Below are 12,061 nucleotides of genomic sequence, written 5' to 3'. Positions count from 1 at the left end.
CACTAATATTGAAAATTTTAATAATGAACGTTGTGCTTTTATCTTCAAAATGGTTAATGTGTTTTATCTTTTTAATACACAGATGGACCTGGCCTGGAGCTGCGTTCATCAATGTCTTCCATGCCGGGCATTCCAATTCAGGAGAGGATTCGCGAGGTCTGCCATCTGTCCGAGGGAAGGCTGCCAGGCTGAGGAGACCGTGCGTCATATTTTTTGGACTTGCGATTTTACTAAACATATTTGGATAAAGATATTCCCTCTAATGAAGAAGATGGCAGACCTAAAGGACTTGACTTACGAAATGATTTTATATGGACTCTTTGGATGCCCAACCGCGAACCAAAAGACTATTGCATGGAAGACGATGAACTGCGTAAAAGAAGCTCTGTGGAAGGCCAGGAACATCCTGATTTTTAAGCACGATGTTTTATCTGTTGACGATGTTTTAGGTCTTTGTTTTAGCGAGATGTACATTTATTATTTATTAGATAAAAAAAGAAATGCCACCCTTTCAAATAAATGGTTTGTAAAAGAATGGAACTCCAATATATAAGAATTTGCCACCATGTCCCCTTTTATGTGTTTTTATGTAAATTGATTTTATTACTGTAATTCATTGTAAAAAGCTGTAATTCATTGTAAATATTTTTTGAATTTTAAGTAATAAATCATTGACACCCCCGCGAGGGGGTAGCCAACTGAAAAAAAATCTGTTCTTATCAGTTTAATATCTGATACGTCCCCTATCTGGGGACCATATATTAAATGGATTTTTAGAACAGGGAGATGGAAATAGAGCTTGCTCTGTCCACTCCACGCATTGACCTGGTATTGCAGTATTTCCAGGACCGGTGCACCCTTTCCTTATGTGTTTACTAAAATCAGATTCCAAAAGTGCTTTTTGTGTTTGCCATTGTTTTTGTCTTTCGGATGGGATCTCCCCTTTTAATCCCATTATTTCAACACCTGTTGGACAATGCATTTGTACAGTCATGTGTGATAATGAGCTAATTTATTAAATGCAATTAATTAATACATTGCCACCTCTTGTTTTGTGTCGTCTGTGTTTCTGTGTTTCCGGCATTTCACATTGGAACAGCTCATTCACCTTCCTTGTCTTCTCTCCGCCCTCCCTCCTAGGTAGGTTAAAGAGCTGCACCTGAGCCAGCCACTGATTGATGCAGCACCATAGTCAAATAGTGGAGTGGAGTAGGGGAACAGCAAACAGCCATTAAAGCAGCCAGCCCGCCCGCCCGCCCGTCACAATGGACCTACCTGTGTACACTAGATGGATGTGATGGAATGTACTGTGGTCCCTACATTTCAAGAAGAAGTAAGAATTGCAGTTGCAACAAACCCTTGCTTGCCTACAAAGAGAGCAGCAATTTGGATTTGTTACTATGTTACCTGGAAGAATAACAAACTGTGCAAGGATGGAGGTTGTAGGAGCAAGGAGAACAAGTTGTCTGTAAAGTTGGTGGATGCCTATTTTCCATTTTGCAGTCCCTTGTCTCCCTCTTGTGGCCTCCTGGAGGCAACTAGCTGTGCAAAAAAAAGACAGCCTGGGGGCCGGCTGTTGCAGTGTTGCCCTCTCAGGCAACACTGAGTGACTGACTGAGCCGCACCGTCTTATATAAAGTTCAGACGGAAGTTTGCACGTGTCATAGTGGAGACCTCAGGAGCCAGAGCCAGCTTTCTGACATCATAATGGGGCCTCAGAGATAAAAGCCTGGGCCCAGGCAGTGTTGGTCAGTGCTGCTCAGCAGGCAGCACTGGACTGGATTAAAGCTGATACAAGGTGTGAAAGGAGAAGGGGTGGCAGTGGGCATGCACTTACTGCTGCTGCTGCTGCTGCTGCTGCTGCCAGTGTTTGCACGGCAGGAGGGCATTTGGGCGTTGCCAGGAAGGCGTTTTTATGTCGATTCCTCCTCTTTCAGCACTGCATTGTGGTGCAAGCAAAAGAAGCAAATCCTGTCTTGCTTCCTCTCCGGCCTTTATTCACCTCCCGCTTAGTAGCTGTGAGTGTGTGTGAGCCTGCAGGGCCCCATGGAATTGCCTAGGAGTAGGCTGAATCGCTGCAAGGGGTGAACAGCAGTATTGGGCAGGCTCGGTCAACGCGCGGCCCGTTCGGGTTATCGCTTCTCGGCCTTCTGGCTGAGATCAAGTGTAGTTCTGATTACTTGTAGTCAGTGCTGCCTGGTCTTGGTTAGGAGGTGCTCAGGTACCCTCTCTCTCGGCCTCGGGGGATCGTCCAGGTTCGCCTGGACTTCACCCCCGTGCTGCTATTTGGGAGAGAGGCTTAGTCCTGAGCAACGAGTTGCGATCCACATACCCCCGTGTAGGCTTCGGCCGAAAAGGGGAGGCTGCGTAGACGTTACGTCACCAACGGGTGGCGTGACTATTCCAAAAAAATAAAAGATTCACTATGGATGAAAATCCAGGTGACATACCGGCGTATGCCCGGATTAAGAATACCGTGCGAGTTATTCTTTCGGAGGAGAAGGCGACGACTTGCGGCTTGAAATTCGTGGTGGAGACCGTGCTTGTTGGCATTTTCAATGTCCAAAAGAGGGAGATTTTGGCAGTGCAGGACTACCCAAGAAGAAGAACCTATGACATCACATTTATACAGAATGGAGTATTCCAAGATCTGCTGGCGGCATATGCAGTAAAAAAGGACCCGAGACTGGACGGAGTGGATTTTTACGAGCATGTTTTGGACATCACAAAAATGATTGTTATTAAGATGTACTGCCCATTTGCTGACGTAAAAGATGTGATGTCCTTTTTATCCCCCTATTTTAAAACGGTAAAGTGTATTGGCAAAGTCATGAATGAGGTTGGGGTCTGGACCTCTAAATGGAGATTTCTAGTGACATGCTACAGAGATGCCAATTTTACAGGAGGGATAATGCTGCCGCCAGCACGTTTTAAATTAGGAGATATGGCAGGAGACTTTTATTTTTCAGGGATGCCTCCATTCTGTAGGAAATGCCAAAAGTACGGTCACACCAATGAGTCCTGCGAGAGCACCTGTAGGAACTGTGGCAGCTCTGAGCACGAGGCCAAAACTTGCCCTCTGGGGAAAAGGTGTCGATATTGCAGCCGAGTTGGTCACCTTTTTGCATTTTGTCCCCACAGATCGGAACAACCCGAGGTCCGGCCGAGGCGTCCCGAGCAGCCAGCAGGCCAGATCGTACCCCCAGAAGGAGAGGAACCCCAAGGAGAAGGTCAGGATGAGATGGATACCTCTAGCAGACCCCCCCAAACAGGTGACCCAAAAGAGCAGAGACGGAACAAGCGTCGATCCAGTGATCAGCGGACGAAAAAGCCCCCCCAGGAAACTGGGGAGACGGGTAGTTCGGATGAAGCTGATCCTACTGGTCCGCAAGAGATGCTGGGTCAGCCTGTACCTGAGGCAGAGGACCCGGGCGGAGCGGCAGCGACACACAAGCGACGTAGGGCGTACTCGGAGGTGGCAGCGGGGGTGCCGATGGAAGTACCTGCATTGGCGAAGGCAGGGAAACCACTGGACGTGCCCCCGAAAGTGACAACTAAAGGTCCACCCCCTTCTAGCCAGTTGGGGGATACACGGACAGCTGCCTCCGAGGTGACGGAGGTCCCAGAGACGTCAGGGAGCGCAATTCCTGCCCCTATCGAAGGGGAGGTCGCTGCCAAAAAAGCTCCTGCAGATGAAATATTGCCCGTGGAGTCCATATGGGATCCTTTCATGATTAGTGCCTCAGGTTTGGCGGGGGGTCAGCTAAGTGATGGGAGTTCCTCTCCTACCTTCTCTATTTTTTCCGTGGACTCCAGAATCGAAGGTTATGAGAGTCCTAGTGGGGTCTCTGGCGATGCGGAGGACTGCTGAGGCCACCTCGGGTAAGATTATAAAGACTGTCTCTCTCCCTTTTCCTCATGGCTGAGTTATGTGGTCTTTCCTTAAATGTAAGAAGCGTGCATTCTAAGACAAGAAGAGCTGCCCTGTTTGATTACCTCTCTATTCTTACCGCGTCAGTTTTTTTCCTACAGGAATGCTGCATCCCACATCGCATGGACTATAAAAAATATGAAAGAGATTGGAGACTCGGACCTTCGGTGTGGTCCGGGTCTAACGAATCTAAAGCCGCAGGTGTCGCCATTTTATTTAAAGGGAACGTTTTAATTGACAGTTTTTATGAAATTTTACCAGGCAGAATTTTAATGGTCAAAGCTTTTATAGACGGTATTAAATGGCAGTTTTTAAACTTTTATGGTTCTCCTGAGAGAAATGAAAGAGCTAGAATGCTAGAGATTTTACCCCTTTTTATTAATGATTCAGAACCACTTGTTTTAGCGGGTGATTTTAATTGTATTTTAAAGGGGGAACGCCGGTTCTCTAATTCAGTAAGCAGGAACTACGACAAGACCTCGTCAATTTTAAAAGATATTGTTACTGATTTTAAACTCACCGATGTTTTTAAAAAATGTAACAGGGATTTATGTGAAGAGGCCGGCGTTACCTGGAGCAACGTGACCTGCAGCTCCAGGATTGATTTTATCTTCTGCTCTTATCAAATACTGCCTTTTAAATGTGATATTAACCCAAACGTCTTTTCTGACCATAAGTTATTGTATTTTAAAGTGAAATGTGATAACCAAAGAAGAACTCCGAAAAAAGCCTGGAAATTAAACGTATCCCTTTTAGAAGATCCGCAAATTTTAGCTGATTTTATTACCTTTTACAAAGGCTGCAGACGGGTAAGACATCCCAATATGCCCATCGTCACCTGGTGGGAAAAAATGAAAGTTAAAATAAGAGATTTTTTTATTAAGATTGGGATGAGAAAAGCAAAAGAGAAATGCAAATTTTATGCAAATTTAAATACCCGTCTGCAGACCCAATATAAATTCAGAGAACAGGGTATGCTGGTGGACAAGGAGATCATTGAGATTAAAAAAGAGATCTCCCAGTGCCTGGAGCAGAGGGGAAAGGAAATAATCTTTCGCTGTAAGGTAAAACATCTTGAGGAGAACGAGACCTGCTCCAGGTACTTTTTTAAGAAAATCAATGATAAGCATACCCTGTTGGATAATATTGAAGGTGAAACAAATACCCAAAATATTTTAAAAAAGGTACATGGGTTTTATGCGGATCTTTTTAATGTTAAAAACATTGACAATGCTTTTATGAATGACTCATTGAAGGAGGTTGATGCTGTTTTAGATCCTGTCTCCCAAAACTTTTTATTACAGGAGATTTCAGAACAAGAAATTTTAGAAACTACCAAGAGTTTTAAAACAGGTAAAGTCCCTGGTCCTGATGGTATACCCATAGAGTTTTATGTTCTATTTTACGGTGTTTTAAAGGAAGATCTCCACTCTCTTTTTACACAAGTTTTTAGAACAAAAGCCCTCCCGGGGTCCTGGAAGAAAGGTGAGGTGTCCCTGCTGTACAAAAAGGGGGACAAAACCGACATTAAAAACTGGAGACCAATTACACTGCTAAATTGCGACTACAAGATAATGGCTAAAATTTGTGCAAATAGATTAAAAGCAGTCGTAAACAAAATAATTCACTCCAACCAGGTCTGTGGGATACCCGGGAGGAGCATATGGGATAACCTGAACCTTTTAAAAGATGTTATTAATGACACAAAGGAGAGGAAAGGCAAAATGGCAGTTTTAACAATCGACTTTGAGAAAGCCTTTGACAGAGTGTCACACTTTTATCTTTTTAAGGTTTTAGAGAAAATGGGTATACCGGAAGGTTTTATACAGTCTCTGAAGGCCTTTTATGACAACTGCACTAGCAAGATTTTAGTCAAAGGTTTTAAAACACAGGATGTCCTTTTAAATTCCGGAGTGAAGCAGGGGTGTCCCTTGTCCCCACTACTTTTTATTTGTGCAATTGAGCCTCTACTGTGCACCTTGAGGAAAAGCAAACAGATACGTGGAGTCCCCCTGCCGGGCGGGGGGGGACTAGAGGCAAAGGTAGTGGGGTACATGGATGATGTCGCGGTACTGTGTAGGGACACCCTATCACTACAAACAACTTTAAGACAGATCTATAAGTTTTGTTGCTCCTCCGGTTTTAAAGTCAATTTTAATAAAAGTAACATTTTAAACATTGGCAATATGATTTTACAGGACATTCCAGTCCCTGTGTCAGAGACTGTGCAGATTTTAGGGGTCTCCTTCAATGAGTTAAACAATGGTTTTAACAGTTGGGACTTGGTGGCACAAAAAGTTAATAAAAAGATTTGTATGTGGAATTTGAGAAAGCTGACTATGGAGGGAAAAGTTTTAATTATGAAAATGGTGATTTTACCGATTTTATTATATTTGAGTATGGTTTTCCCTCCCCCTGATATTTTATTAAAAAAAATAAATAAAGCTTGTTTTACATTTCTATGGAACTCCAAAATGGAAAAACTCAGGAGAGAGAAGGTGATGATGCCAAAACTAATGGGTGGTAAGGATTTCCCTGACATAAAGACCTTTCTTTTAATCAAATTTTTTACTGCATGTCTTAACGCTGTTTTTAAGGATCACTACTGGTCATATTTTATCCGTTTTAACACCGGTTATTTTATGAAGAGGAACGGATGGTTCTCCACGGTTTTAAGCTCCCCGTATGCTTTTAACCTCCCTGACCAGTACAAGATTTTAGAGAAAATTGTGAACCTTTTTAACTTGAAAGGCAAGAGAATTGAAGACGTGCAAAATAGTAAAAGTGTTTTAAAAAAGATAAAAGAAAATGTTTTAGTAGCCCCCATTAGTAATTTTAGTGAACAAAAGTGCAAACAAATATGGAGAATGGTAAATATTAATTATCTTTTTAATCCTCAGAAAGATCTGGCCTGGAGTTGTGCCCACGAGTGTCTTCCATGCCGGGCATTCCAGCATCGAAGGGGACTGACCAACTCGGCTGCGTGTCCAAGGGGAGGTTGCAGAGATGATGAGACAGTCTACCACCTTTTCTGGCAGTGCTACTACGCACAATTGGTGTGGTCAAGAATCCTCCCCTTGGCACAGAAGATTACAGGACTACAGAGATTTACTAGCGATGGCGTTTTTTATGGATGTCTGGAATGCCCAACACAGACCCGAAAAATGATGGCATGGAAGATCACTAACTGCGTCAAAGCAGCTCTGTGGGCGGCCAGAAACATTCTTTTATTCAAACATGACGTTTTAACTGTGGATGATGTTTTAGCCATTTGTTTAAGTGAGATGCACAAGTATTTTCTTTTAGATAAAAAACTCTCTCCTGTTTTATGTAGAAAATGGTTTTTTAGTGAATGGAGTTCCATAATTTGATGCCACCAAGTGCCCTTTTATAAGTTATGTGATTTTATCTGATAACTTGTATTTATTATTATACCATTGTTGTAAACCCTGTGTATTTATTGATTTATTGTAAAAATGTAAAAAATTTGTAAATCCTTTTTATGTCAAAAATTTTAAATAAACGGTTACCTCCTTTGTTGGGGTAGTCAACTCAAAAAAATCTGTTCTTATCAGTTTAATATCTGATACGTCCCCTATCTGGGGACCATATATTAAATGGATTTTTAGAACAGGGAGATGGAAATAGAGCTTGCTCTGTCCACTCCACGCATTGACCTGGTATTGCAGTATTTCCAGGACCGGTGCACCCTTTCCTTATGTGTTTACTAAAATCAGATTCCAAAAGTGCTTTTTGTGTTTGCCATTGTTTTTGTCTTTCGGATGGGATCTCCCCTTTTAATCCCATTATTTCAACACCTGTTGGACAATGCATTTGTACAGTCATGTGTTAGGGATCTGCCAGGTACTTCATCTAGCTATACTCCTGGGATTAATCAATCCACACCTGAGGCCAGACCTGCTCGACTGACACCATCTCCCACCAACCAGGGTGGCAGGCTCAGGAGTGGGAGAGCCTATCGCGGCCTGGTCTCTCGGAGTTAGCTCCGCCCCCTGCCCTTTATTACCTGCCCTGTGCTCTCCCTCAGTGCTTGTAATTCTTTTGGATTCCTGGCCCCACTGCTGCTTGCTCCAGCCTGCTTCTGCCGTGCTTCTGCCTTGCTGCAGTTCTGCTTGACCTGCTTGCTTGCCCTGGCTTGCTTCTGTCTCCGTGCCTGCTCGGGTGTACTCACTTCGTCCTGGTCCTGACTGTTCGTTCGCCGCCCCGTTTCCTCGTGGCGTTCCGTGGCTACTGCCCCTTCCCTTGCGTGTTCCCTGTTTGTCTTCCTTTGCACTTAGCCAGCGTAGGGACCGCCGCCCAGTTGTACCTCGTCGCCTAGGGCGGGTCGTTGCAAGTAGGCAGGGACAGGGCGGTGGGTAGATTAGGGCTCACTTTCCCTTCACCTCCTTCCTGCCATTACACATGTGTGATAATGAGCTAATTTATTAAATGCAATTAATTAATACATTGCCACCTCTTGTTTTGTGTCGTCTGTGTTTCTGTGTTTCCGGCATTTCACATTGGAACAGCTCATTCACCTTCCTTGTCTTCTCTCCGCCCTCCCTCCTAGGTAGGTTAAAGAGCTGCACCTGAGCCAGCCACTGATTGATGCAGCACCATAGTCAAATAGTGGAGTGGAGTAGGGGAACAGCAAACAGCCATTAAAGCAGCCAGCCCGCCCGCCCGCCCGTCACAATGGACCTACCTGTGTACACTAGATGGATGTGATGGAATATACTGTCGTCCCTAGATTTCCAAGAAGTAAGAATTGCAGTTGCAACAAACCCTTGCTTGCCTACAAAGAGAGCAGCAATTTGGATTTGTTACTATGTTACCTGGAAGAATAACAAACTGTGCAAGGATGGAGGTTGTAGGAGCAAGGAGAACAAGTTGTCTGTAAAGTTGGTGAATGCCTATTTTCAATTTTGCAGTCCCTTGTCTCCCTCTTGTGGCCTCCTGGAGGCAACTAGCTGTGCAAAAAAAAGACAGCCTGGGGGCCGGCTGTTGCAGTGTTGCCCTCTCAGGCAACACTGAGTGACTGACTGAGCCGCACCGTCTTATATAAAGTTCAGACGGAACTTTGCACGTGTCATAGTGGAGACCTCAGGAGCCAGAGCCAGCTTTCTGACATCATAATGGGGCCTCAGAGATAAAAGCCTGGGCCCAGGCAGTTTTGGTCAGTGCTGCTCAGCAGGCAGCACTGGACTGGATTAAAGCTGATACAAGGTGTGAAAGGAGAAGGGGTGGCAGTGGGCATGCACTTACTGCTGCTGCTGCTGCTGCTGCTGCCAGTGTTTGCACGGCAGGAGGGCATTTGGGCATTGCCAGGAAGGCGTTTTTATGTCGATTCCTCCTCTTTCAGCACTGCATTGTGGTGCAAGCAAAAGAAGCAAATCCTGTCTTGCTTCCTCTCCGGCCTTTATTCACCTCCCGCTTAGTAGCTGTGAGTGTGTGTGAGCCTGCAGGGCCCCATGGAATTGCCTAGGAGTAGGCTGAATCGCTGCAAGGGGTGAACAGCAGTATTGGGCAGGCTCGGTCAACGCGCGGCCCGTTCGGGTTATCGCTTCTCGGCCTTTTGGCTCAGATCAGGGTTTATTGCCTTGGTCTGGGCCGGGGGGCTGGTTTTCGTGGAGGAGACTCCGGCGTTCTGAGGGCGATCATCGTGCCGCTGGGCATTCAGGAAACATGGCTGCTGTCAGGAATACCATCCGGTTCGTTGTAAATGGACAGAAGAAGGACGATTATGGAACTGCACACGTTATCGAGACAATTCTCTTGGACTTGGCTTGCATTGATTTGGATCAGGTATTCTGTATACAATCCTTTTCTAACATTGGTACATATGACGTATCTTTTTTTGAAGCTGCTTACTGTCTGAATACGTTTCAGTTTTTGAAAGAGAAACATTTGCATGAGGCCTTGCGGTATGTTGAAGTTCAACCTCTCTTTTCTGCAGTTGAAAAATGTGTAACTATACATATGTACAACCCTTTTTTGGACAGAAGGCTGGTCAAGGCATTTTTGGCTCACTATTGTACCCATGTCAGAGGAGGTGTGGAGCAAAAAAATCATTGGGGGGTGTTTAATGGTGACATAAAATATTGGGTGCGTTTGAAGCCAGACTCCAGCTGCATTGGAGGGGTAATGAATCCCCCAGCCAATTTCTCAATTGGTGGAAACAAAGGTTATTTGTACTACCAGGACATGCCGTGTTTCTGTAGGTCATGTTTCATGTATGGCCACACTAAAGAGGAGTGTAAAGGCAAATTGTGCCGTAATTGCAAAAAGTCTGGGCATGAAGCAAATGCTTGCCCTTCTCCACCTATGTGTGACATTTGTGGATTGCCTGGACACACATGTAGGAAATGCCCAAAAGTAAGCCTGTTTCATGGTCTGGAGAGAGGACCTGGTTGGCAAGTAGGACCTACTGGTTCTGTGGCCTCTACATCGGCTAAAAATAAAGAGCCTACCAGCAGTGTTGCAGTATCTGCCCTTCAGAAGCCTGAGAAAGCAGAGTCCTGTGCAAAGGTAGTTGCTGATACTGGCAGTATGGTTTTGGGTGTGGTCCCTCCTGTGGAACAGGCTGATGCCAGTACACCTGTTGTTGAATCAGTGGAAAGTGGAGCAGCAGCGCCACCTACTGGGTGTGCATCTCCAGAGCATGGTGCAAGTATGCAAATTCAGGAGTTCTCCAGCCCAGAATCCAAAATGGATGAGTCAGCTAAGGTGGAATGGTCGGTATCAGAGGAGGATGAGAGGGAAGCCAGGATGCCTAGCGCTACTAATGCTGCAATATTTTATAAAGTTGTTTCCAAAAGGGGCAAGTCTGGTAAGGCTGTGAAAAGGCTGAAGAGAGGCTCTTTAGAGGATGTGGCGCACTCTAACCCTTTTTCCGTACTGGACACTGACTCAAGCACTAGCCCTAAGTCTGTTGGGGCAGGCTCAGAAGCACCCAGTTCCCCTGGGGAAGGGTTTCTGAATGAAGAAAATGTGGCAAATTTGGAGAAAGCAATGCATTTTGCTGGAACTTGATGTGTGTCATGTCCTTTTTTCCATTTGTCTAAACATGACCTTACTAAATGTCTTTGAGAATTAAAATCCTTTCTCAGAACGTGAGGGTTTTCACATCTAGCCATAAGCGGGCTACTGTATTGGATTACCTGTCTTGTAAAGGCAGTGATATCATCTGTGTACAGGAATGCGGCTTATCAAAAATGCCTAAAAAAAGTGAATGGAGTCATGGTGAAGCGGTCTGGTCTTTTTCCACCCAAAACAGGAATGATGGAGTGGGCATATTGTTTCACAGCAAAGAGTTTATTATTAAGCAAACAGAAATTATCCAAGAAGGAAGATGTGTTTGTCTATTGTTGTCCTATAGGGGTTGGACTTTCAAACTAATCAACATATATGCAAATGCTGACAAAAATGAGAGATTGGTGCTTTTTGAGAAGTTAAAGTTTTTTTTGCATGGCAAAGTCCCGGTCATCATTGTTGGTGATATCAATTGCATTTTTGAAAAGCAGGCTCGTGCTGGATCCACTGAATCCAAGGTTGACATAACTGGGAATTTTTGGAAACAATTACTGTTAGATTTTTCTTTGCAGGACGCTGTATCCCAGAAACCTGGACCATTTACATACCATGCAGACGATGGGAGGACTGATTCACGTCTGGACTTCTTTTTCTTTTCTGCGACTGCAATGAAATGTGTGGAATACACACAAGAAAGGGTTTGCTTTTCGGATCACGAGTGTTTGATGGGGGTGTTTGAGATAAATAATTTCTTTTATGGTAAAGGGGTATGGAGGATGAATGTTAGTTTTTTGGCTGAAGAGAGAGTTAAAAGTATGTTTGTAAAAAAATATGGGTTTTGGGTAAGGAAAAAACGTGCTTTCCGTAATGTGTGTGAATGGTGGGTGTGGGTGAAGAAGAAAATTGGTGGGTTCTTTAGGCAGTTGGGATATAGGAGAGCAAAAAGGAAAAGGTTGCAGTACTCTCTTCTCAACAGGAGGATGTCCTTTTTGCGTGAGTGTAAAGCTATGGGGATGGATGTGCAACATGACTTGGAAAAAACAAAAAAAGATATAACTGATTGGTTTCGGGTGAAGGGGAATGAAATAATTTTTAGAT

At 44.4% G+C, this 12,061-nt stretch overlaps 1 non-coding gene and 1 pseudogene across 1 annotated transcript; both read left to right on the top strand.

The window, feature by feature from the left end:
• The first annotated feature begins 642 nt into the window (after positions 1-642).
• Positions 643-862, top strand: LOC142680980 (U2 spliceosomal RNA; annotated as a pseudogene).
• Positions 863-7,457: 6,595 nt separating this feature from the next.
• On the top strand, positions 7,458-7,645 carry LOC142680967 (U2 spliceosomal RNA). The gene has a single exon (XR_012853353.1). It is a non-coding gene; the product is annotated as a U2 spliceosomal RNA (small nuclear RNA).
• The last annotated feature ends 4,416 nt before the right edge of the window (positions 7,646-12,061 follow it).

Source organism: Rhinoderma darwinii (assembly GCF_050947455.1).
Source record: "Rhinoderma darwinii isolate aRhiDar2 chromosome 2 unlocalized genomic scaffold, aRhiDar2.hap1 SUPER_2_unloc_56, whole genome shotgun sequence".
In the NCBI taxonomy this organism is placed as follows: domain Eukaryota; kingdom Metazoa; phylum Chordata; class Amphibia; order Anura; family Rhinodermatidae; genus Rhinoderma; species Rhinoderma darwinii.
Note: the sequence above shows the minus strand (reverse complement) of the source record. Positions and strands in the feature narration are given on the sequence as shown.